General features: G+C 48.0%; 1 protein-coding gene across 5 annotated transcripts in view; it reads left to right on the forward strand.

Moving 5' to 3' along the window:
- Positions 1-23,069, forward strand: part of LOC139228654 (cation channel sperm-associated auxiliary subunit delta-like) — a 362,402-nt gene that overhangs the window by 14,557 nt on the left and 324,776 nt on the right. For 3 of the 5 annotated variants that reach the window (XM_070859874.1, XM_070859871.1, XM_070859875.1), the window contains exons 2-3: positions 17,412-17,530; positions 19,821-21,757. The gene's annotated coding sequence lies outside the window, so the exon portion shown is untranslated. Of the gene's footprint in view, positions 1-17,411; positions 17,531-19,820; positions 21,762-23,069 lie in introns of those variants that run through there. The other 2 variants (XM_070859876.1, XM_070859872.1) reach the window with 2 other exon arrangements.

Consider the following 23,069-nt stretch of genomic DNA (forward strand, 5'->3'; position numbering starts at 1 on the left):
ATGAAACTGAGTACTGTGTACAATGAGCAAGTGTGACATTAGCTTCTTTAATAAGACTCCAGAGAGCAGGTACCTCGTGAGTGGCCTGATTATATATTGTGCTCCCAAGGGATGCTGGGATTCCTTGGGACTCCAACAGGTGGGCCCTCTGATGGTCAGGTGTTATACAGGTTACAAGGGGTTAAATACATAACATCACTCCCCCGTGAAGTCAACAGTACATTTATTTACAAGGTGAGACGGTCTGGGGCTTTTCACTCCCTTGTCGATCGTCTCGGTACAAATGCGGGTGTGAGTGAGTTGGTTAGTTCTTCACTGGGCTGTTGGGCAACTGGCCTTGCCGGGCTGCTGGGGATGGTGAGTTAGGCTTCGTGGTCAACCATGATGTCAGTTGCCACTTGTGTGTGTGTTGGAGGGTCAAAGTTGGTGGTGTCTTCTTCGGGTTGTTCGTAGCTGTTGGTGAACCGCAATTTGATTTGGTCTAAATGTTTTCTGTGCGTTTGTCCATTGGCCAATTTGACCTGAAACACCCTACTCCCCTCTTTGGTTGTGACTGTGCCAGCGAGCCATTTGGGACCATATCCATAATTGAGCACAAACACAGGATCGTTGATCTCAATATCGCGAGACAAATTTGCGCGGTCATGGTACACACTTTGTTGATGCCGCTTGTCCTCCACGTGATCATGGAGATCAGGGTGGACAAGAGAGAGCCTTGTTTTTAGTGCCCTTTTCACGAACAGCTCGGCTGGGGTCTGGTGCGGTAGTTGAGCAGCACTTGGGACAGCCGGATCTGCAGGGAGCCTTCCGACGTGCGTTTCAAGCTTTGCTTGATGGTCTGAACTGCCCGTTCTGCCTGGCCGTTGGATGTGGGCTTGGACAGGGCAGATGTGACGCGTTTGATCCTGTTGCGGGTCGTGAATTCCTTGAATTCAGCACTGGTGAAGCATGGCCCATTGTTGCTGACTAGGACATCAGGCAAGCTGTGCATGGCAAACATGGCACGTAGGCTTTCAATAGTGGCCATGGACGTGCTTCTAGACATTATTGTTTATTCAATCCATTTTGAGTAAGCGTCCATGACAACCAAAAACATTTTGACTAGAAATGGGCCTGCATAGTCCACGTGGATCCTCGACCATGGTTTGGAGGGCCACAACCACAAGCTTAGCGGTGCCTCTGGGTGCATTGCTCAGCTGAGAGCAAGTGTTGCACTGGCACACGCATGACTCTAAATCTGAGTTGATGCCAGGCCACCACACATGGGATCTGGCTATAGCTTTCATCATTACAATACCTGGGTGGGTGCTGTGCAGTTCACATATGAATGTATCTCTGCCTTTCTTGGGCAAGACCACGCGATTGCCCCACAACAGACAGTCCGCCTGCAGGGACAACTCGTCTTTGCGTCTGTGGAACGGCTTAATCGCCTCCTGCATCTCTGCTGGGACACTGGACCAGCTCCCATGGAGGACACAGTTTTTTACCAAGGACAGTAAAGGATCCTGGCTGGTCCAGGTCCTGATCTGGCGGGCCGTAACGGGGGACTTTTCGTTCTCGAATGCCTCCGTGACCATGAGCAAGTCCGCTGGCTGTGCCATTTCCACCCCGGTTGTGGGCAATGGCAGCTGACAGAGCATCTGCGCAGTTCTCTGTGGCGGATTACATAGTTGTATGCTGACAGCATGAGCGCCCACCTTTGGATGCGGGCAGAGACATTGTTATTAATCCCTTTGCTCTCAGAGAACAGCGATATGAGCGGTTTGTGGTCAGTTTCAAGCACGAACTTGAGGCAAAATAAGTACTAGTGCATTTTTTTCACCCCATAAACGCACGCCAGAGCCTCTTTTTCAATCATGCTGTAGGCCCTTTCTGCCTTGGACAAACTCCTGGACGGTTGCAAAATCCCCAATTCATTAGCCTGTTGTAACACACAGCCGACCCCGTATGACGACACATCACAAGCTAGCACTAATCGTTTACAAGGGTTATACAGGACAAGCAGTTTGTTTGAACACAACAGATTTCTGGCTTTCTTAAAGGCAGCCTCTTGTGAATTCCCCCATACCCAGTCGTCTCCCTTGCGCAGTAGTGCATGTAGGGGTTCTAGCAGGGTGCTTAACCCAAGTAGGAAATGACCAAAATAGTTAAGGAGTCCCAGGAACGACCGCGGCCCCGTCACGTTCTGTGGTCTCGGCGCGTTCTTGATGGCCTCTGTCTTGGTATCGGTGGGTCTGATGCCGTCTGCCGTGATTCTTCTTCCCAAGAACTCGACCTCCGGCACCAAGAAAACACACTTCAAGCGTTTCAACCTGAGTCCCACGCGATCCAACTGACAAAGAACCTCTTCCAGATTCTTCAAGTGCTCAGTGGTGTCCCGACCTGTAACCAGTATGTCATCCTGGAAAACCACGCTGCGAGGAACCGATTTTAGCAGGCTCTCCATGTTCAGTTGGAAGATTGCCACGGCCGACCGAATCCCGAACGGGCATCTATTATGGATGAACAGACCTTTGTGCGTGTTGATGCAGGTGAGGTCTTTCGAAGACTCCTCCAGCTCCTGCTTCATGTAGGCTGAGGTCAGGTCCAACTTGGTGAACGTCTTCCCTCTTGCCAGGGTTGCAAATAGGTCATCTGCTTTGGGTAGCGGGTACTGGTCCTGCAGCGAGAAACGGTTAATCGTTACTTTATTGTCCCCACAAATTCTGACCGTGCCGTCCTCTAAGTACCGGGACAATCGGACTGGCCCACTTGTTGAATTCCACCGGTGCGATGATGCCTTCTTGCTGCAGCCTGTCCAGCTCAATTTCCACTTTCTCACGCATCATATATGGCATCGCCCGTACCTTCTGGTGGATGGGTCGCGTACCGGGAACCAAATAGATCTGCACTTTCGCCCCTGAGAAGCTTCCAATGCCTGGCTCGAACAACGATGGAAATCTGCTCAGAACCTGGGCACATGAGGCATCGTCGACGGACGAAAGCGCTTGGATGTCATCCCAGATCCAGTGGATTTTTCCCAGCCAGCTTCTGCCAAACAATGTGGGACCATCCCCTGGCACGATCCACAGCGGGAGTTCGTGTACTGCTCCATCATAGGAGACTTTGACTTCTGCACTGCCAATTACAGGGATTAGTTCCTTGGTGTAAGTCCTTAGTTTGGTATGAATGGGGCTGAGCTTGGGCCTGTGTGCCTTTTTGCACCACAGCCTGTCGAAGGCCTTTTTATTCATTATGGACTGACTCGCATCTGTGTCCAGTTCTACAGATACTGGAATACCGTTCAGTTCAACTTTCAACATTATTGGTGGACATTTCGTGATGAATTTGTGTACCCCATACACTTCTGCCTCCTTGGTACGAGTCTCCAATTCAGCCTGATCCACAGTGGATCGATCTTCCTCTGCAACGTGGTGGTTTGCAGGGTTTGCAGCTCGCCTGCACATTCGCTGGAGGTGTCCCATTGTTCTGCAGCCGTTGCATAGTTCTTGAAGCAGCATTGATGGGCCCAGTGATCACCTCCACAATGCCAAGAAGGTGTTAACTGCCTCGCATTAACGATTGATGGCGGACTCTGGATCATTTGAGGTCGTGCAGCAGCCGGCGTGTACGTTTTGCCATGTATATTCCTGCTCAAAAACGACGTTACTTTGTGCACAGTACTGGCCGAAACCTCTTTACTCTGCGAAATCTGTTTGGTGTTGTCACTGGTGGACATAAATGCCTGGGCTATCGTTATGGCTTTGCTTAAATTTGGAGTTTCAACAGTCAACAGTTTGCGAAGGATTACCTCATGGCCAATGCCCAGTACAAAAAAGTCTCTAAGCGTTTGTTCTAGGAATCCCTCAAATTCGCAATGTCCTGCGAGGCGCCTTAGTTCGGCGATATAGCTCGCCACTTCCTGGCCCTCCGACCGTTGACTCGTGTAGAACCGATATCTCGCCATCAAAAACGCTTTCCTTAGGATTTAGGTGCTCCCAGTCCAGCGTACACAATTCTTCATAGGATTTAGATGTTCCTTGGAGCTAGAAGATTCTTCATGAAGCCAGAGGTTGTTGCCCCACAGACAGTAAGACAGTAAGGAGGATTGCCCTTCGTTTGGCAGCGTTCTCATCCCCTTCCAGCTCGTTGGCCACAAAGTATTGGTCGAGTCTCTCCACGAAGGCCTCCAAATCGTCCCCTTCTGAGAACTTCTCCAGGATACCAACTGTTCTTTGCATTTTCGCGCGGTTGTTCGTTACCTCATCGCCAATTGATACACTCATAATAAAGGATGAAACTGTGTACTGTGAACAATGAGCAAGTGTGACCTTAGCTCCTTTAATAAGACTCCAGAGTGCAGGTAGCTCGTGGATGACCTGCTTATATATAGTGCTCCCAAGGGATGCTCGGATCATAGAAACATAGAAAATAGGTGCAGGAGTAGGCCATTTGGCCCTTCGAGCCTGCACCACCATTCAATAAGATCCCTTGGGACTCCAACAGGTAGGCCCTCTGGTGGTAGTGTGATACAGGTTGCAAGGGGTTAAATACATAACAGGCCGTGCTGATGACATCAGCACGTTGCTAACACGCGTCATGGCGCCACGTCCCTCCCTTTCTCTTAAAGGGTGGAACACTGCCATCTGAGCAGCACATTCAGTGCCGCCCATCGGGCCACCAGAGAGGTGTCAGCCAGGCCAGTGGCCCGTGCACCCAAGGGAGGGTACCGAACGGCCTGTCAGTGGCCTGGCCGAACCAGCAGCTGCCATTGTTGGGCCGACTAAAAAGTCGACCGACATAAAAAAATGGCAGCCGCTGTGGTGACATCTCCCTTTTAAAGGTGGCGGTGGGTGACACACCCCCAGCTGCTCGTACCACAAAGCTGTCGGTGGCATTGCCCCGCATAGACCTCGCTTCCGCAGGGCAATTTTCCCTATTGTATATCGTTACTTCCCATTCCCTGTTATTTCATATCAGAAGACATAAAAAAATACATTTTCTCAATGAATGATGTTGAACTGGAGAGTTGAGTGATAGTAGGCTCAACACTATCAACATGTCCACTCCTTGCAGAGCCATAATCAATAAAGCTTTCATTGCTCAGCTATATTGCCAAATCAGTGAGATACAGCTCTAAAACTGCAAAGCACTCTGGTCAGATCACACCTGAGTACTGCATTCAGTTCTACTTATTGAGGAACAAGGGAAACATTCATTCAATATGTGCTGCTTAGAGGAGCTATGAAATGTAAACCTAGGACCCGAAAGATTATCGGGTGCAAAATTGATGTGGTTCGGGCATTAAGGACTAGAACTTGGAACGTAACTCTGATATGTCAGTTATATATAATTTTAAAATACATATTAAATTCTGGTAGAATTGGCTGCTAGAGAAAAATGTGCCCTCCCCCAATGTGGTGTATGATGTGGCAAGGTAAGAGAGCAAAAGTTGTAGTTCCAGAAATTACACTATTTAGTTAAGCTTGTAGAAGAGAGGTAAGTTACCTGCACGACCTGCCAAACCAGGAAGTGGTGCAGTTCACAGGCTTTACTTTGTCTGAAATGATTAATAAAATCTTTTCACAGCTGTATTATGTTATGTACGTAATAACTCGATAGACTGAATACTGTAAACTAACACAGATACAAACCTGGCTCTGCTTTATTAGGGCCCAAAGTGATTACATTACATGATGGCTTGCCTTTTATACCTGGGCTGCACACACGTGCGTACGGCCCAATGACCTCCGACAGTGTCACCACCTGGTGGCCAGTAACCCCAAGCATACATACATGACATATTACTAAAACAATTTTGCAAGCTGCTTTTCAGCAGTTTCACAGAGAAATCTTTTGCTGCTAACCTTTCTGTCATGAAGCCCTTAACATTATGTTCACTTAAAGGCATTCCCATATGTGCCATTATAAAAGAAGTAAAATAGGAGCAGGAAGAAGAGGAAATTAAAGAAGCACCAGGACAAGGCTACAACAAAGGAGAAAAAGACTCACTAGGAGGTATCGTTCCACCGGAATCTACAGATCATGCCACTTGCTCGATGATGTCTCAGAAGAGGTCTGCTTAAGGAGGCATGGAAGGAACTGTATCCCATTTCAAAGTAACCTCGCAACATCCTCTTAATCCCCCAAAAAAAGAATAGACGTACTGCCCTTCATGTCAGTGATTTAAATTTTACACAGATATATTACAACAGGTGCTTCTTTTTATCATTGTTCCAACCCTGGTGCCTCTCTGTACTGTTCTTAAATCTATTCTGATGCCCTCAGGTAGCATTCGGCACAGCCAGGGATGCCAATAGTTCTTGGCAGTGTTATGGTATCATGAGTCTCTTGGGACTGAGGTGATCATTGTCTCAGAGCTTTGAGTCTTGGGACGGCATTTCAGCAGGTAGCATCTCTGCTGCAGCTGCATGGTAATCCTGTATCCCGACACCAATATGAGCCGGTAACCAAGGAGGCCAGCTGGAAAAGTAACGAGTGGTCATCAGCATCATGAAGGCAGAGAGCCGACTGGTCAGTGGGACGTGATGGTATCAGATTCTACAGATCCTGACAGTGCCTTGAATCTCTTGGAAGTCAGTTGCCATTATTTTCTCCAGATGGTCTTCCAAGGCCTGAAGGCCAGTGATCAAAGCATCCACATTAGATGCACTGACTGATCTGAATGGCATAAATATGAGGTCCCTGGTGCCACCACTTGTTCCAGCTGATGCTGCATTGTGTCGATTCCTTAGATATTTGCACTGAGAACGTATATATGTCCATCGTGACCCCTGCTATATCTATCTCAGATCCTCCAAAATTATTTCAGTCATTTATTTTTATTCATTCTGGGATGTGGGCATCGCTGGCAAGGCAGCATTTATTGTCCATCCCTAATTGATAAGGTGGTGGTGAGTCACCATCTTGAACCACGGCAGTCCTTGTGGTGAAGGTACTCCCACAGTGCTGTTGGGAGGGAGTTCCAGGATTTTGACTCAGTGACGATGAAGGAACGGCGATATATTTCCACGTCAGGGTAGTGTGTAACTTGGAGGGAAACTTGCAGGTCTTCCATGCGCCTGCTGACCTTGTCCTCCTAGGTGGTAGAGGTCACAGGCTTGGAAGGTGCTGTCGAAGAAGCCATGGTGAGTTGCTGCAGTGCACCTTATAGATGGTACACACTGCAGCCACGGTACGCTGGTGGTGGAGTAAGTGAATGCTGAAGGTGGTGGATGGGGTGCCAATCAAGCGGACTATTTTGTCCTAGTTGGTGTCAAGCTTCTTGAATGTTGTTGGAGCTGCACTCATCCAGGAGAGTATTCCATCATGTTCCTGACTTGTGCCTTGTAGATGGTGGAAAGGCTTTGGGGAGTCAGGAAGTGCTGCAGAATACCCAGCCTTTGACCCGCTCTTGTTGCCACAGTATATGGCTGGTCCAGTTGATTGTGGGATCGTTTAGCTCTGTTTATATCATGCTTCTGCTGCTTAGCATGCATGTAGTCCTGTGTTGCAGCTTCTCTAGGTTGGTACCTCATTTTTAGGCATTCCTGGTGTTATGTATGTTAACTGGGTTTTACCTGCCACCAGAAGGCGCGACTGTCAGAGTCCTAATGGTCACTGGCAGACACATGCAAGCCGTGTATATAATGTTGGCAGCCATGTTGAATCCTTACTTTGAGAATGAATAAACTGGAATAAAGTCATGCCTGAACTAGCTCACCATACTTAACACCTGGTGCTGCTCCTGGCATGCTCTTCTGCACTCCTCATTGAACCAGGGTTGGTCACCTGGCTTGATGGTAATGTTAGAATGAGGGGTATGCTGGGCCATGTGGTTACAGATTTTGGTGGAATACAATTCTGTTGCTGTTGATGACCCACAACGCCTCATGGATGCCCAGTTTTGAGCTGCTAGATCTGTTCTGAATCTTTCCCATTTAGCACGGTGGTAATGCTATACAACACGATGGAGGGCATCGTCAGTGTGAAGATGGGACTTCGTCTCCACAATGACTGTAGTGTTCACTGCTACCTATGACCGTGTTGTTGCCTCCCAAATCTGTGCCCATCTTTCCTGCAATTCCATGTTTGAATCCCTCCAATCCGGTTTCTGTGCCTGTGACTGTGACAAAGGCAAACTATTCCTCCTCGTCCTTCTTGACTTGTGTGCAGCTTTTGACACAGTTGACCACTCTCCTTCTCCAACGCCTCTCCACCGTCATCCAGCTGGGTGGGACTGCACTTGCCTGGTTCCATTCTTATCTATCTAATCGTAGTCCGAGTCCGAGAATCACCTGCAACGGCTTCTCTTCCCGCCCCTGCATCGTGACCTCTAGTGTCCCGCAAGGATCTATCCTTGGCCCCCTCCTATTTCTCATCTACATGTTGCCCCTTGGTGAAATCATCCAAAAACACAGCATCAGTTTTCATATGTACACTGAAGACACCTAGCTCTACCTTAATACCACTTCTCTTGACCTTTCCACAGTCTCTAAATTGTCAGACTGCTTGACCGACATCCAGTTCTGGATGAGTAGAAATTTTCTCCAATTGAATATTGGGAAGACTGAAGCCATTATTTTCGGTTCCCGCCACAAACTTTGTTCCCTAGCCACTGACTCTATCTCTCTCTCCAACTTCTGTCTGAGGCTGAACTAGACTGTTCGCAACCTTGGTGTCATATTTGACCCTGAAATGAGTTTTCAACCACATATCTGCAGCATAACTAAGCCGCCTATTTCCACCTCCGTAACATCGCCTGTCTTCACCTTGCCTCAGCTCATCCACTGCTGAAGCCCTCATCTATGCCTTTGTTACTTCTAGACTTGACTATTCCAAAGCACTCCTGGCTGGCCTCTGTCATGTATGTAACCTTCATGTAACTGTATCCTTCATGTAACAACACTGTATACTGTATACATCTAAGAAATGCACACCTTGACCACAGGGGATGAACTTGTGGGAGACACTCCTTACCTGGTCATCCAGGTATATAAAGGGAGGTCCCACGCAGGTCATCACTTCTTGGTCCTGTGAATAAAGGTTAGGGTCACAAAGTTACCTTGTCTGCAGAATGTGCCTCGTGTGAATTTATAGTAGTATGTAAGGACCCAACATTTGGCGACGAGAAACGGGAATCAACGACTCATGAGAATGGCCACCGGTAGCACAGAGGAACGGTACTGTGTTGGTGAGGACTGGGACGATTTCGTTGAGAGGCTCCAGCAGAGCTTTATCATGAAGGACTGGCTGGGAGAGGCAGCGGCTGACAAGCGAAGGGCGCATCTACTGATCAGCTGAGGACCTAAGACGTATGCGCTGATGAAAGACCTGCTCGCACCCGAGAAGCTGGCGGACAAAACCTTTGAGGAGCTCAGCAAACTGATCGGTGAGCACCTCAAACCGGCGAGCAGTATACACATGGCCCGACATCGATTCTATACACACCGTCGTCGGGAAGGAGAGAGCATACCGGACTTCGTTGCGGACTTTCGACGCTTGGCCAGCCTCTGTAAGTTCACAGACACCTGCAGGGGGGAGATGTTACGGGATTTCTTCATTGAGGGCATTGGTCATGCCAGGATTTTCAGAAAGCTAATTGAGACCAAGGACTTGACCTTGGAAGCGGCGGCGTTGATTGCTCAGACCTTCATGGTGGGGGAGGAGGAAACCAAGATCATATACGCACGCAACTCTGCTTTCAACGTGGCGATGGAGCAGGGAGTTAACATTGTAAACGCGACTCAGAACCCCGCAGGCAGGCAAGGGTAATTTGACACCACCCAGGCAGTAACAGACTCTGGAGTGGATCCTCAACAGAGACAATGGCAGGTTGAACGGACATTTACACCATCACAAGGGACAATACGTCCCGGGATGGGGCCATTGACACCCACTAACAGAGTGCTCAAGAATAATCAAAAAGACAATCAGAGAGGAATGCCTAGTAACAGCTCTTTTGTTCACAACAATCTCAGCTCATGCTAGAGGTGCGGGGGCAGACATGCTGCAAAAACCTGCAGGTTTCAACAATTCATCTGTAGAAATTGTAACTTCAGTGGACATTTAGCCAGAATGTGCCGGAAGCCCGCAGCGAGGCTAATTTACGAGGCAGATGAACCACAAGAGGGGTCTGCAAGGCAGGTTGATGCTTGGGGCACAGCAATGGATGCTGAAGTTCAGCGGGTTCAGGCGGCAAACATCCACAGCTCATATACCAAAATGCCACCTATGATGATGAAAGTCCTATTAAACGGCATCCCGGTACGCATGGAGCTGGACACGGGCCAGCCAGTCACTTATGAGTGTCCAACAATTCGAGAATCTATGGCCAATCAGAGCTAGCAGACCCAAACTAGAACGCATTGACACGCAATTACGGACGTACACCAAATAGATCATCCCAGTGCTAGGCAGTGCAATGTCGGCTGCCACTCTGGATTGTCCCGGGAAATGGTCCCGCGCTTTTGGGGAGGAGCGGGCTAGCCGAGACGATCTGGAAATGGGGGGATGTGCATGCCATTTCATCTGTGGAGCGAAGTTCATGCTCACAGATCGTACAGAAATTTGAGTCATTATTTCAACCTGGTGTCGGGACTTTCAAAGGTACTAAAGTAGTGATACGCCAGACCAGTGCACCATAAAGCCAGAGCTGTGCCGTATGTGATACGAGAGAAAATTGAGAGTGAATTGGACAGGTTGCTACGAGAGGGCATAATTTCGCCCGTTGAATTCAGCGACTGGGCAAGCCCCATTGTCCTTGTCCTAAAAACGGATGGCTCGGTCAGGATCTGTGGCGCCTACAAGGCCAATATCAACCGAGTGTCACTACAAGACCAATACCCGCTTCCGAGAGTGGAGGATCTTTTTGCCATGCTGGCAGGCGGCAAGCTGTTCACCAAGTTGGACCTCACTTCAGCCTACATGACCCAGGAACTGGCCAAAGAATCCAAGCTACTGACCACCATCACCACGCAAAAGGGGCTGTTTGTCTACAACAGGTGTCCATTTGGCATTCGTTCAGCAGCCGCTATCTTTCAAAGGAACATGGAAAGCCTGCCCAAATCCATCCCTGGAACAATCGTATTTCAGGACGACATCCTTATCACGGGTCGAGACACCGAGGAACAACTCCACAACTTGGAGGAGGTGCTACGCCGACTGGACTGGGTAGGCCTGCGACTAAAGAAGTCCAAGTGTGTATTTTTGGCTCCAGAGATCGAGTTTTTGGGCAGGAGGGTTGCCGCAGACGAGATCCAGCCTACCGAATCCAAAACGGAGGCGATTCGTCGTGCGCCCAGGCCCGGCAACACATCAGAGTTGCATTCATTTCTGGGACTCTTGAACTATTTCGGGAACTTTCTGCTGAACTTAAGCACATTGTTGGAGCCGCTACACGTGCTCCTGCATAAGGGTTGCGATTGGTTTTGGGGGGACTGTCGGGAACGGGCTTTCAATCGGGTGCGGAACCTGCTTTGTTCTAATAAGCTGTTGACCCTGTACAACCCCTGTAAGAAATTGGTTTTGACATGTGATGCATCATCCTATGGGTTGGGTGCGTGTTGCAGCAGAGTAATGATGAGGGCCAACTCCAACCTGTGGCTTATGCCTCCAGGTCGCTCTCCCAAGCAGAAAGGCGATATGGGATGGTTGAAAAGGAAGCACTTGCATGTGTCTACAGGGTGAAAAAGATGAACCAGTATCTTTTTGGCAGAAGGTTCGAGTTAGAAACGGACCACAAGCTGTTAACATCCCTGTTGTCAGACAGCAAATCTGTCAATGCCAATGTGTCAGCTCGCATACAGCAATGGGCTCTCATGCTGGCGGTGTATGACTACACCATACAGCACTGGCCAGACACCGAAAATTGCGGCTGACGCGCTCAGCAGGCTTCCACTGGCCACCACTGAGGGGGCAGCGGAGCAAAGCGCTGAGATGGTCATGGCTGTTGATGCTTTTGACAGCGCAGGCTCCCCCATCACAGCCCGCCAGATCAAAATCTGGACCAACAGAGATCCCCTCCTATCCTTGATTAAGAAACGTGTCCTGACTGGGGATTGGGTGCCCGCACACGGAGCATGCCCTGAGGAGGTCAGACCGTTTCACAGACGGATGGATGAGCTCTCCATCCAAGCCGACTGCCCACTATGGGGCAGCCGGGCGGTCATGCCCCAGAAGGGAAGGGAAGCATTCATCAGGGAACTCCACAGCGAGCACCCAGGCATCGTGCTAATGAAGGCCATTGCCTGGTCACATGTATGGTGGCCGGGAATTGACTCAGACCTGGAACACTGTGTTCGCAGGTGCACGATGTGTGCCCAGCTGGGCAATGCCCCCAGGGAGGCCCCACTCAGCCCGCGGCCCTTGCCCACCAGGCCATGGTCACGTATTCACGTAGACTATGCGGGCCCGTTCATGGGAAAAATGTTCTTCATCGTTGTTGATGCGTACTCGAAATGGATCGAGCGCATCTTATTGAATTCGTGCACGACATCCACCACTATGGAGAGTCTGCGTGCGGGCTTTGCAACCCACGGCTTGCTGGACATCCTGGTTAGCGACAACGGCCCGTATTTCACTAGCTATGAATTCCGGGAGTTCATGTCGGGTAATGGCATCAAACATGTCAGGACAGCACCGTTCAAGCCGGCTTCCAATGGCCAGGCATAACGTGCGGTCCAAATCATAAAGCAAGGCATGCTCTGGATTCAAGGACCCTCACTTCAATGCCGCCTATCGCGCTTTCTGCTGGCCTTTGGTCCCGACCGCATTCGCTCACGGGAGTTCTGCCCGCGGAACTACTCATGAAACGTACACTTAAAACTCGGCTGTCCCTCATTCATCCAGTCTTGTCGGACATTGTTGAGAGCAAGCGCCAGTCCCAAAATGAGTGCCATGACTGGAACTCAAAGGGGAGATGTATAGAAATCGATGACCCTGTATTTGTTCTTAATCACGCTTTGGGGCCCAAGGGGCTTGAGGGTACTGTAATTGGCAAAGAGGGGAATAGGGTCATAGTGGTCAGACTTAACAATGGATAGATATGCCGCAAGCATCTGGACCAAGTTAAAAAAAGGTTCAGCATGGACACTGAGGAACCTGAGGAAGATCACGAGATGCCGCCCACACCACCGCCAGTGAACGAGCAACAAGAACTTTCAGCAGCATGCACAGGCCCTGTGGCCAGCCCGGATGAGCCGGAATCACCACAGAGGACAGGGACGCATGTCAAGATTCAACAACCAGAACCCCAACTGCGGCGCTCCACGAGAGAGCATCGACCGCCCGAAAGACTTAATCTTTGACCCCATAAGACGTTGGGAGGGGGGGAGGGAGGTGATGTCATGTATGTCACCTTCATGTAACTGTAACCTTCATGTAAGAACACTGCATACTATATACACTTAAGAAATGCACACCTTGACCACAGGGGGTGAACTTGTGGGAGACACTCCTCATCTCGTCATCCAGGTATATAAAGGGAGGTCCCACGCAGGGTCATCACTTCTTGGTCCTGTGAATAAAGGTACATGTCACAGAGTGACCTTGTCTGCAGAATGTGCCTCGTGTGAATTTATAGTAGTGTGTAAGGTCCCAACAGCGTCCCACATTCTACCCTACGTAAACTCGAGGTGTTCCAAAACTCGGCTGCCTGTGTCCTAACTCGCACCAAGTCCCACTCACCAATCACCCCTGAGCTCGCTGACCTACATTGGCTTCCGGTTAAGCAATGCCTCAATTTTAGAATTCTCATCCTTATTTTTAAATTCCTCCAAGTCCTCGCCCCTCCCTATCTCTGCAATCTCCTCCAGCCCCACAAACCCCCGAGATGTCTGCGGTCCTCTAATTCTGCCCTCTTGAGCATTCCTGATTATAATCGCTCAACCATTGGTGGCCGTGCCGTCTGTTGCCTCGGCCCCAAGCTCTGGAACTCCCTGCCTAAACTTCTCTGCTTCCCTACTTCTCTTTCCTCCTTCAAAATGCTTCTTAAAACATATCTCTTTGACCAAGCACCTGCTAATTTCCACTTATGTGGCTCGGTGTCAAATTTTTATCGCTTAATACACCTGTGAAGCACCTTGGGATGTTTCACTATGTTAAAGGCGCTATATAAATACAAGTTGCTGTTGTTGTTAGAGGTTTTTAAAAAGTGGCTGCAGAGATAGTGGATGCATTGGTTATAATCTACCAAAATTCCCTGGATTCCGTTGAGGTACGAACGGATTGGAAAACCGCAAAAGTAACACACTTATTTAAAAAAGGAGGCAGACAGAAATCAGGGAACTATAGACCAGTTAGCCTAACATCTGTCGTTGGGAAAATGCTAGAATCCATTATTAAGGAATCAGTAGCAGGGCATTTGGAAAATCATAATACAGTCAAGCAGAGTCAGCATGGTTTTATGAAAGGGAAATCATGTTTGACAAATTTGTCGATGTTCGTTGAGGATGTAATGAGCAGAGTGGATAAGGGGGAACCAGTGGATGTGGTGTATTTGGATTTCCAGAAGGCGTTCGATAAGGTGCCACATTAAAGGTTACTGCACAAAATAAAAGTGCATGGGGTTGGGGGTAATATATTAGCATGGATAGAGGATTGGCTAACTAACAGAAAACAGAGAGTCAGGTTAAATGGGTAATTTTCCAGTTGGCAAACTGTAACTAGTAGGGTGCCACAGGGATTGGTGCTGGGGCCTCAACTATTTACAATCTATATTAATGACTTGGATGAAGGGACCGATCTGCAAAGGGATATAGACAGGCTAAGTGAGTGGGCAAAAATTTGACAGATGAAATAAAGGGCTCAAAATTGGCCAGAAGTTGCTCCATTTTTTTTGGAGCAACTTGATTTTTCTGGAGTATCTTAAAAATCCCCATTTTGCACATTCAATTTGCGCCAGTATAAGTGAGTTAGTTAGGATTCTTTTTAGTTTCGTTTTTTTTTCAAAAGGTGGCGTTACCAGCCACCTACGCCCGTTTTGGCCATTTAGGCCACTTTGGACAGCTAATAGTTGCTCCAAACTAACTTAGGCCAGTGTATGTGGCCACTTGTGGCCGCACGGAAAACCCGCACCGAGAGTTAAGAAATCAGCGCAGGTAGGTACATCTGACACCATTCGTCCAGAGATAGGGGTAGGAAGGGAAGCGGAGAGGACCTTGCAAAACATTAAACAAAGCACAACAACATTCAAAAAGCATAAAAACATTCAAGAAGAAATAAAAAATAAAACTAAGGCCTACCTTCCTATCAAAACGCGGCCCGGGAAGTCAGTGAGCCAGCTGGTGAAGGAGGCCGGGAACAGGTACGGACGACAGGGAGAGCACAGGCTGCCGACATCCAAGCAGAAATTAAATTCTAAGATAAATTGCCAACCTGCCAAAAGAGACATGGAACCTCTACTTCCACTGGGTATTTCACTGACTCACTCTCTCTCTCTGACTCTCTTTCTTTGACTCTCTCCCTGACTCACACTCTCTCCCTGACTCTCTCTCTCTCTCTCCCTAACTCTCTGTCTCTCTCTCTCCCTGACTCTCTTTCCTCTCTCCCTGACTCACTCTCTCTCACTGACTCACTCTCTCTCCCTGACTCTCGCTGTCTCTCTCTCTCCCTGACTCTCACTCTCTCTCTCTCTCTCTCTCCCTGACTCTCTCTCTCCCTGACTCTCTCTTTCTCTCCCTGACTCTCTCTCTCTCTTCCTGATTCTCTCTCTCTCTCCCTCTCTCTCCCTGACTCTCTCTCTCTCTCTCTCCCTGACTCTCTCTCTCTCCCTGACTCTCTCTCTCTCTCTCTCTCTCTCCCTGACTCTCTCTCTCTCCCTGACTGTCTCTCTCTCCCTGGCTCTCTCTCTCTCTCTCTCTCTCTCTCTCTCTCTCTCTCCCTGGCTCTCTCTCTCTCTCTCCCTGTCTCTCCCTGACTCTCTCTTTCTCTCCCTGACTCTCTCTCTCTCCCTGACTCTCTCTCTCCCTGACTCTCTCTCTCTCTCTCTCTCCCTGACTCTCTCTTTCTCTCCCTGACTCTCTCTCTCTCCCTGACTCTCTCTCTCCCTGACTCTCTCTCTCTCTCTCTCTCCCTGACTCTGTCTCTCTCTCCCTGACTCTGTCTCTCTCTCTCTCTCCCTGACTCTCTCTCTCTCTCTCCCTGTCTCTCTGACTCCCTCTCTCTCTCTCCCTGACTCTCTCTCTCTCTCTCTCTCTCTCTCTCTCTCTCTCCCTGACTCTGTCTCTCTCTCCCTGGCTCTCTCTCTCTCTCTCTCTCCCTGGCTCTCTCTCTCTCTCTCCCTGTCTCTCCCTGACTCTCTCTCTCTCTCCCTGACTCTCTCTCTCTCCCTGACTCTCTCTCTCTCCCTGACTATCTCTCTCTCTCCCTCACTCTGTCTCTCTCTCCCTGGCTCTCTCTCTCTCTCTCTCCCTGACTCTCTCTCTCTCTCTCCCTGTCTCTCTCTGACTCCTTCTCTCTCTCTCGCTGACTCTCTCTCTCTCTCTCTCTCCCTGACTCTGTCTCTCTCTCCCTGGCTCTCTCTTTCCCTCCCTGACTCTCTCTCTCTCTCTCCCTGACTCTCTCTCTCCCTGACTCTCTCTCTCTCCCTGACTCTCTCTCTCTCCCTGACTCTGTCTCTCTCTCCCTGGCTCTCTCTCTCTCTCTCTCCCTGACTCTCTCTCTCTCCCTGACTCTCTCTCTCTGACTCCCTCTCTCTCTCTCCCTGACTCTCTCTCTCTCTCTCTCCCTGACTCTGTCTCTCTCTCCTTGGCTCTCTCTCTCTCTCTCTCTCTCTCTCCCTGGCTCTCTCTCTCTCTCTTCCTGACTCTCTCTCTCTCTCTCTCCCTGTCTCTCTCTCTCTCTCTCTCTCCCTTGCTCTCTCTCTCTCTCTCTCCCTGTCTCTCCCTGACTCTCTCTTTCTCTCCCTGACTCTCTCTCTCCCTGTCTCTCTCTGACTCCCTCTCTCTCTCTCCCTGACTCGCTCTCTCTCCCTGACTCTGTCTCTCTCTCCCTGGCTCTCTCTTTCTCTCCCTCCCTGACTCTCTCTCTCTCTTTCTCCATGACTCTCTCTCTCTCTTCCTGACTCTCTCACTCTCTCCCTGACTCCCCCCCTCTCTCTCCCTGACTCTCTCTCTCTCTTTGACTCTCTCTCTCTCTCTCCTTGACTCTCTCTCTCTCCCTGACTCTCTACCTCTCTCCCTGACTGACTTTCTCTCTCTCTCTCTCTCTCCCTCTCTCCCTGACACATACACACACACACACACACTCTCTTACTCTCTCTCTCTCTTTTACTATTCCAGCAAACGTAGTTCTAGCCCAGCGCACGTCGTGAGGCCACTCGGCCTAGGATAGGGGTGGGACGCATCGGGTTCCACACTGCAGAGGAGCTATTGCACATGCGCGAAACCTCCAGTGCGCATGCGGAGAACTGCTGATACTGTTTTTCGCCCTAGCTCCGCCCCCTAATCGACAGACCATGCCGCGCCAAGCCATGGGAGAGGCCACAGAGCAGCCAGAATCTAGAGACAACTTTTCGGCACCATTTTCAACCCACAAAGTCGCCGCATTTCTGGTGAGTGCGCTGAAAAAAACGGGTAGGCCAATTTTGAACCCATAATGTGGAAAAATGTGAGGTTATCCACTTTGGCAGAAAAAATAAAAAAGCACATTCTAATTTAAATGGAGAAAAATTGCAAAGTACTGCAATACAGAGGGACCTGGGGGTCCTTGTGCATGAAATACAAAAAGTGAGCATGCAGGTACAGCAAGTAATCAGATAGGCAAATGGAATGTTGGCTTTTATTGCAAGGGGGATAGAGTATAAAAGCAGAGAAGTCCTGCTACAACTGTACAGGGTATTGGTGAGGCCACACCTGGAGTATTGCGTACAGTTGTGGTCTCCGTATTTAAGGAAGGATATACTTGCATTGGAGGCTGTTCAGAGAAGGTTCACTAGGTTGATTCTGGCAATGAGGGGGTTGACTTATGAAGATAGGTTGGGCCTATACTCATTGGAGTTCAGAAGAATGAGAGGTGATCTTATCGAAACATATGATACTGAAGGGGCTCGACATGGTAGACGCAGAGAGGATGTTTCCCCTCGTGGGGGAATCTAGAACTAGGGGGCATAGTTTCAGAATACGGTGTTGCCCATTTAAAACCTTCTCTGAGGTTTGTAAAACTGTGTATTTCTCTGCCCCAGAGTGCTATGGAGGTTGGGTCATTGAATATATTTAAGGTGGAGATGGATGGATAGATTTTTGAGTGACAAGGAAGTGAAGTGTTATGGGGAGCGGGCAGAGAAATGGAGCTGAGCCCAAGATCAGATTAGCCATGATCTTATTGAATGGCGGAGCAGGCTCGAGGTACCAAATGGCCTATGCTTGCTCCTATTTCTTATGTTCTTATGTTCTTATGACATGGTGCCCATTACACAGCTGTAATGGTCATGATTGCAAGTTAAATATCCCAAGTTATAACGTCTTTAGAAAAGATAAGGAAAGTGGACGAGGAGGAGGGATAGCCTAACTGATTAAAGATACTATTACAAGACTAGTAAGAGAGGATATCCCTCACTCTACCATTACCATTAAGCCGGATAACCAATCTTGGTTCAATAAGGAGTGCAGAGGAGCATGCCAGGAACAGCACCAGGCATACCTGAAAATGAGGTGCCAACCTGATGAAGCTACAGCATGGGACTACATCCATGCTAAATAGTGGAACAGCATGCTAAGCGATCCTTCAATCAACGGATCAAATCAAAGCTCTGCAGTCCTGCCATATACAGGTGTAAATGCTGGTGGACAATGAAACAACTAATGGCTCGGTGTCAACATTTTTGATCTCATATTACTCCTGTGAAGCGCCTTGGATGTTTATATAAATACAAGTTGTTATTGCTGTTGTTGTTGTCTATGTAACGATTCTATGATATATTAAAATACTGTGGCAGCCTACTCCAGTACAAGAGCTACTATTAGGATCACGTAAAGTGTCTGAGGAGCTGAACATCTTGGCTGAATTTAAAATTTTTTGGAATGTGGCACATCTTCTGGAGAATGGAGTTCCACCAGCCTGAACCTGAAGATTTTCTGGGGACAGAGCCCTTTGCATATTTTAAACTAGGAGACCACCTGGGATTAGGTAATGGATGTAGCAGATCTAGCAGGCATGATGCAATTTGGCATGACCAGTAGTTTCTGTACTGCCTGGCACAATTGAGAACTTAAAAAAAAATGTGCTTTACCCTGTGCTCTGTAATTGACTGTATAAGCTAACGTGACCCGTTCATGTTTAAGTTCTCCGCTGCCATAGTGGAGAACTCCAACCCTGGACACTATGAATACATGGGTGTTCAAAACACCCATCATTGCTATATCAGATGACATATTTCTGTAATTTACATAGCATTACAATACACCTCATTCAATCATAGGTGATCCCTCGAAACGAGGATGATTTGCTTCCATGCCAAAAACAGGACGAGTTTCAATGAAGGACTCCAAACTATATCCTAAAGTGTGGAAGATGCCTGTGCGTGAATTTTTTTAACTTGGGGTGGCCGTTGTACACCAGCCACCACATGGGCTTGACAGAACTAGCTCCAGTGGCAAGTCCATATTTGGACAGGGGCCAAAATGGAGCCACCATAACTTTGGTGGAAAATCTAGGCGCTAGATATTTTCAGGCTTTTACCAGTATATCAATTGTTCTGTCCTTTCATTGCATTAATGACTCAATAATGGAGTGTAGAAAAGTTGGAGATCACTGCTTCACATTATGTAACATGTATTAATGTGAAACCTCTTTTTATTTAATTGAACCTTTAATTGAAGAATTCCTCCGTTTGATTGTTGCAGGTAGAGATTCTGAAGAGTGAATTTCAAAACCGTGCTTATTATATTGACATGAATGAAAGTTTAAATTTCTCTGCTACTTTTGTGCCAAAACCAAGAACTTTTGCACGTTGTCTGGTAAGTATTCTGTGATCATGTTTTCAATTGAACACTGCTGCTATTTGAAACGGAAACAAAAATGCTTATTTTAATATTTTTTTTTATTCCTTTTTTGTATCCTGGTACAATAGAAAGGCAAAAGTGATGATTTTCTTTTGTTTTTAAAGTTGTTTATTATCTTTCATAAAAACAAACTAGTCAAATACTATTTTATGTCTGAAATAATTAATAACTGAAAATAGAACTGCAATTTTTATTTTTCGTCATTGAATTTTAAGATGAATGATATGAAAATGGATGGATTCTAAAGTAAATTTGTCCTCAGAGTTTCTCTTTGATGAAGCAATTCTGTAAATTTGTGAGGTTGGCACCTGGCATTGAATCTAAGGGCAGAATTTTCTGGGGAGTCAGCGAGCTCGATCGGTGGCGGGTATAATGGGAAAAAAAATGTTGATAGCCGGCTGGGCCCCCGTGCCATGCGCCTTTCCCAAATGTCGGGTCTGCCAGCAATGAGGGGGAGGCAATTGAAAGCATTAGTGGCTTGTTTACAGTCAGTTAATAATGCTTTTTCCCTAGTTTTCTGATTTTGACAGGTCGCCCATCAATATTCCGCTGTGCCTCGACCTCGTCAGTGAAGCTAAGGCAGGAGGTGACTTGCCATTGTTTGAACTGATGAGTTGACATCTTTAAATGTCAAGTCACAGCTCCCAGCTGAATCAGATATCTTCCCTAAGCCACTAACTTTTCTAAACTACATTTCCACTACAGATTCAAAAATGCTGCGTCTTTACACAAGCCTCCATCCAGTCTGACCTCATTACCTCTCCCACCATTGACAGATCGCTTCTGTAATCTCAACTTCACCTGCCATCTATTCCATCAGCATCAGTGCCCTTGAAACTATCTCACCTTGGTCCTCAGAATCTTACCACGGCCAGCCACAACACCAGCAGGACCAGATCACCAGCAGCACCAACAACAACACCAACCTTTTTTCGCAATCAACTGACGCTGCACAGGACACAAGGCATCAGCACCGACTGCATTGTTGCCTGGGAGGCCAGGGATGGCGTCACCATACCAGATTTATTTCACTTGATGCTACACACCCTGTCTGCCACATGATGCACCAGGTTGGCACCACCCCACAGCAACATCATAAAGCATTCCAACAATGTCCAAGCCATTCCTTTCACACTCATCACCATTGCAGGGGGTTCTGTATGTCTCACCATTCACTGCAACTCACTAAGCCACTTCCAAAGGTGCCCACAAATCTGTCCAAGAACACAAAGTGTTGAAAATAAAGGTTTCAATGTTTGATACCCCTATTACCAGAAATTTTTACATGAACATTGCATAAAATACCCAAGTGCGAACTCTTGTGTGTTGTTAGTTGGAATGAATGCACTAGGATGAGGGTGAGTGTCAGGAATGGCTAGTGAGATGGGAAAGTGATAAAGTAGATAGAGAGGGATGGGTGGAGGTGCAAGGTAAGTTAGTGTGAGTAAGGATGTGCAGGAGTAGGGAAGGCAGAGTGATGGGGGTATGATGAATGGCACAGCAGGATGAGGTTGAGTGTGGCTTTGCAGTCACATTTCTTGATCTACTGAGATCATTGAAAGGTTTAAGCCACTGCTGCTTGATCCTCCTGACGATATCCCTGCTTGTGTCGAGAGCCAGCCCAACCAGCACGAGAACACACCAGCCGATCGGGAGATAAAGGCAGCGCGAGTCAGCTGGAGCAGCGAGAGCCAGCCCAACCAGTGCCAACTGACCTGGGAGGATATGAAGTAAAAAGATTGAAAGTGTGACATCACAGGAAAGCAAGGAAGTGATTGGTTGGTCTGTATTTCTCTTTTTCTTGGGCATTGGTTTAAATTAAGAACTGGAATTAAAAATCTAAACTTTTAAAATGTGAAAATTTAATTCATTAAATGCATTAGAGATGGCAGGGCAGGGGATGTGTTGCTGCTGCTGCTGCATATGGGAGCTGGTTGACCTCATTGAGATCCGTGGCGACTACATTTGCAGTAAGTGCAGCTCGAGGAACATCTGCTCCATGTTGATGAGCTGGAGTCCGAACTGCGGACACTGCGACACATCAGGAAGGAAGAGAATTACCTGGATGCTGTATTCCAGGAGGCAGTTACATCCCTTAGATTAATGCATTCAAATTTGATCTGTGGTCAGGGACAGGAGGGTGTGACTATGAGTGAGGCAGGTATGGGGACCCAGGTTGTAGCATTGGAGGAGCCTCAGCCCTTGCTCTTGTCCAACAGGTATGAAATTCTTGCTCCCTGTTTGGACGAGGGCATGGACTGCAGGGAGGATGAGCAAACTGACCACAGCACCGTGGTACAAGGGGCCATTCAAGTGGGAGGAGTAAAAAGAAATGTGATAGTGGGAGGGGACAGTATAGTTAGAGGGATAGATACTGTTCTCTGCAGCTGAGAGCGTGAGTCCCGAAGGCTGGGTTGCCTGCTCGGTGCCAGGGTTAAGGACATCTCTTCTGGGCTAGCGAGGAACTTGGAGTGGGAGGGGAAAGAGCCAATTGTCATGGTCCACGTAGATATTAATGACATAGATAGGGCAAAGAAAGAGGTTCTGCTGAGGGAGTATGAACAGCTAGGGGCTAAATTAAAAAGTAGAAACACAAAGGTAATAATCTCTGAATTGCTACTTGAGCCACGAGCAAATTTGCATAGGGTAAATAAGATCAGAGAGATGAACGCATGGCTCAAAGATTAGTGTGGGAGAAATGGGTTTCAATTCATAGGGCACTGGCAGCAGTACTGGGGTAAGAGGGAGCTGTTCCGTTGGGCTTCACTTGAACCAGGCTAGGACCAGAGTCCTAGCGAATTGAATACCTAGGGCTGTAGATAGAGCTTTAAACTAAATAGTTTGGGGGGTGGGGGGGAAAGGATCCGATGAGCGGAAATGTAAAAGAGAAATGATAAGGCAAAAGTGCAGGGTAGCAATAGGGATAATGATAACCAGAGTGTGACAACTAGGCACAGAGCGCATACACAAGATAAAATTAAAAGCTCTATATCTTAACGCACGCAGCATTCGTAACAAGATAGATGAGTTGACGGCACAAGTAGAAATAAATGGGTATGATCTGATTGCCATTACAGAGACAAGGTTGCA

The sequence above is a fragment of the Pristiophorus japonicus genome, chromosome 18, assembly GCF_044704955.1.
Source record: "Pristiophorus japonicus isolate sPriJap1 chromosome 18, sPriJap1.hap1, whole genome shotgun sequence".
In the NCBI taxonomy this organism is placed as follows: domain Eukaryota; kingdom Metazoa; phylum Chordata; class Chondrichthyes; family Pristiophoridae; genus Pristiophorus; species Pristiophorus japonicus.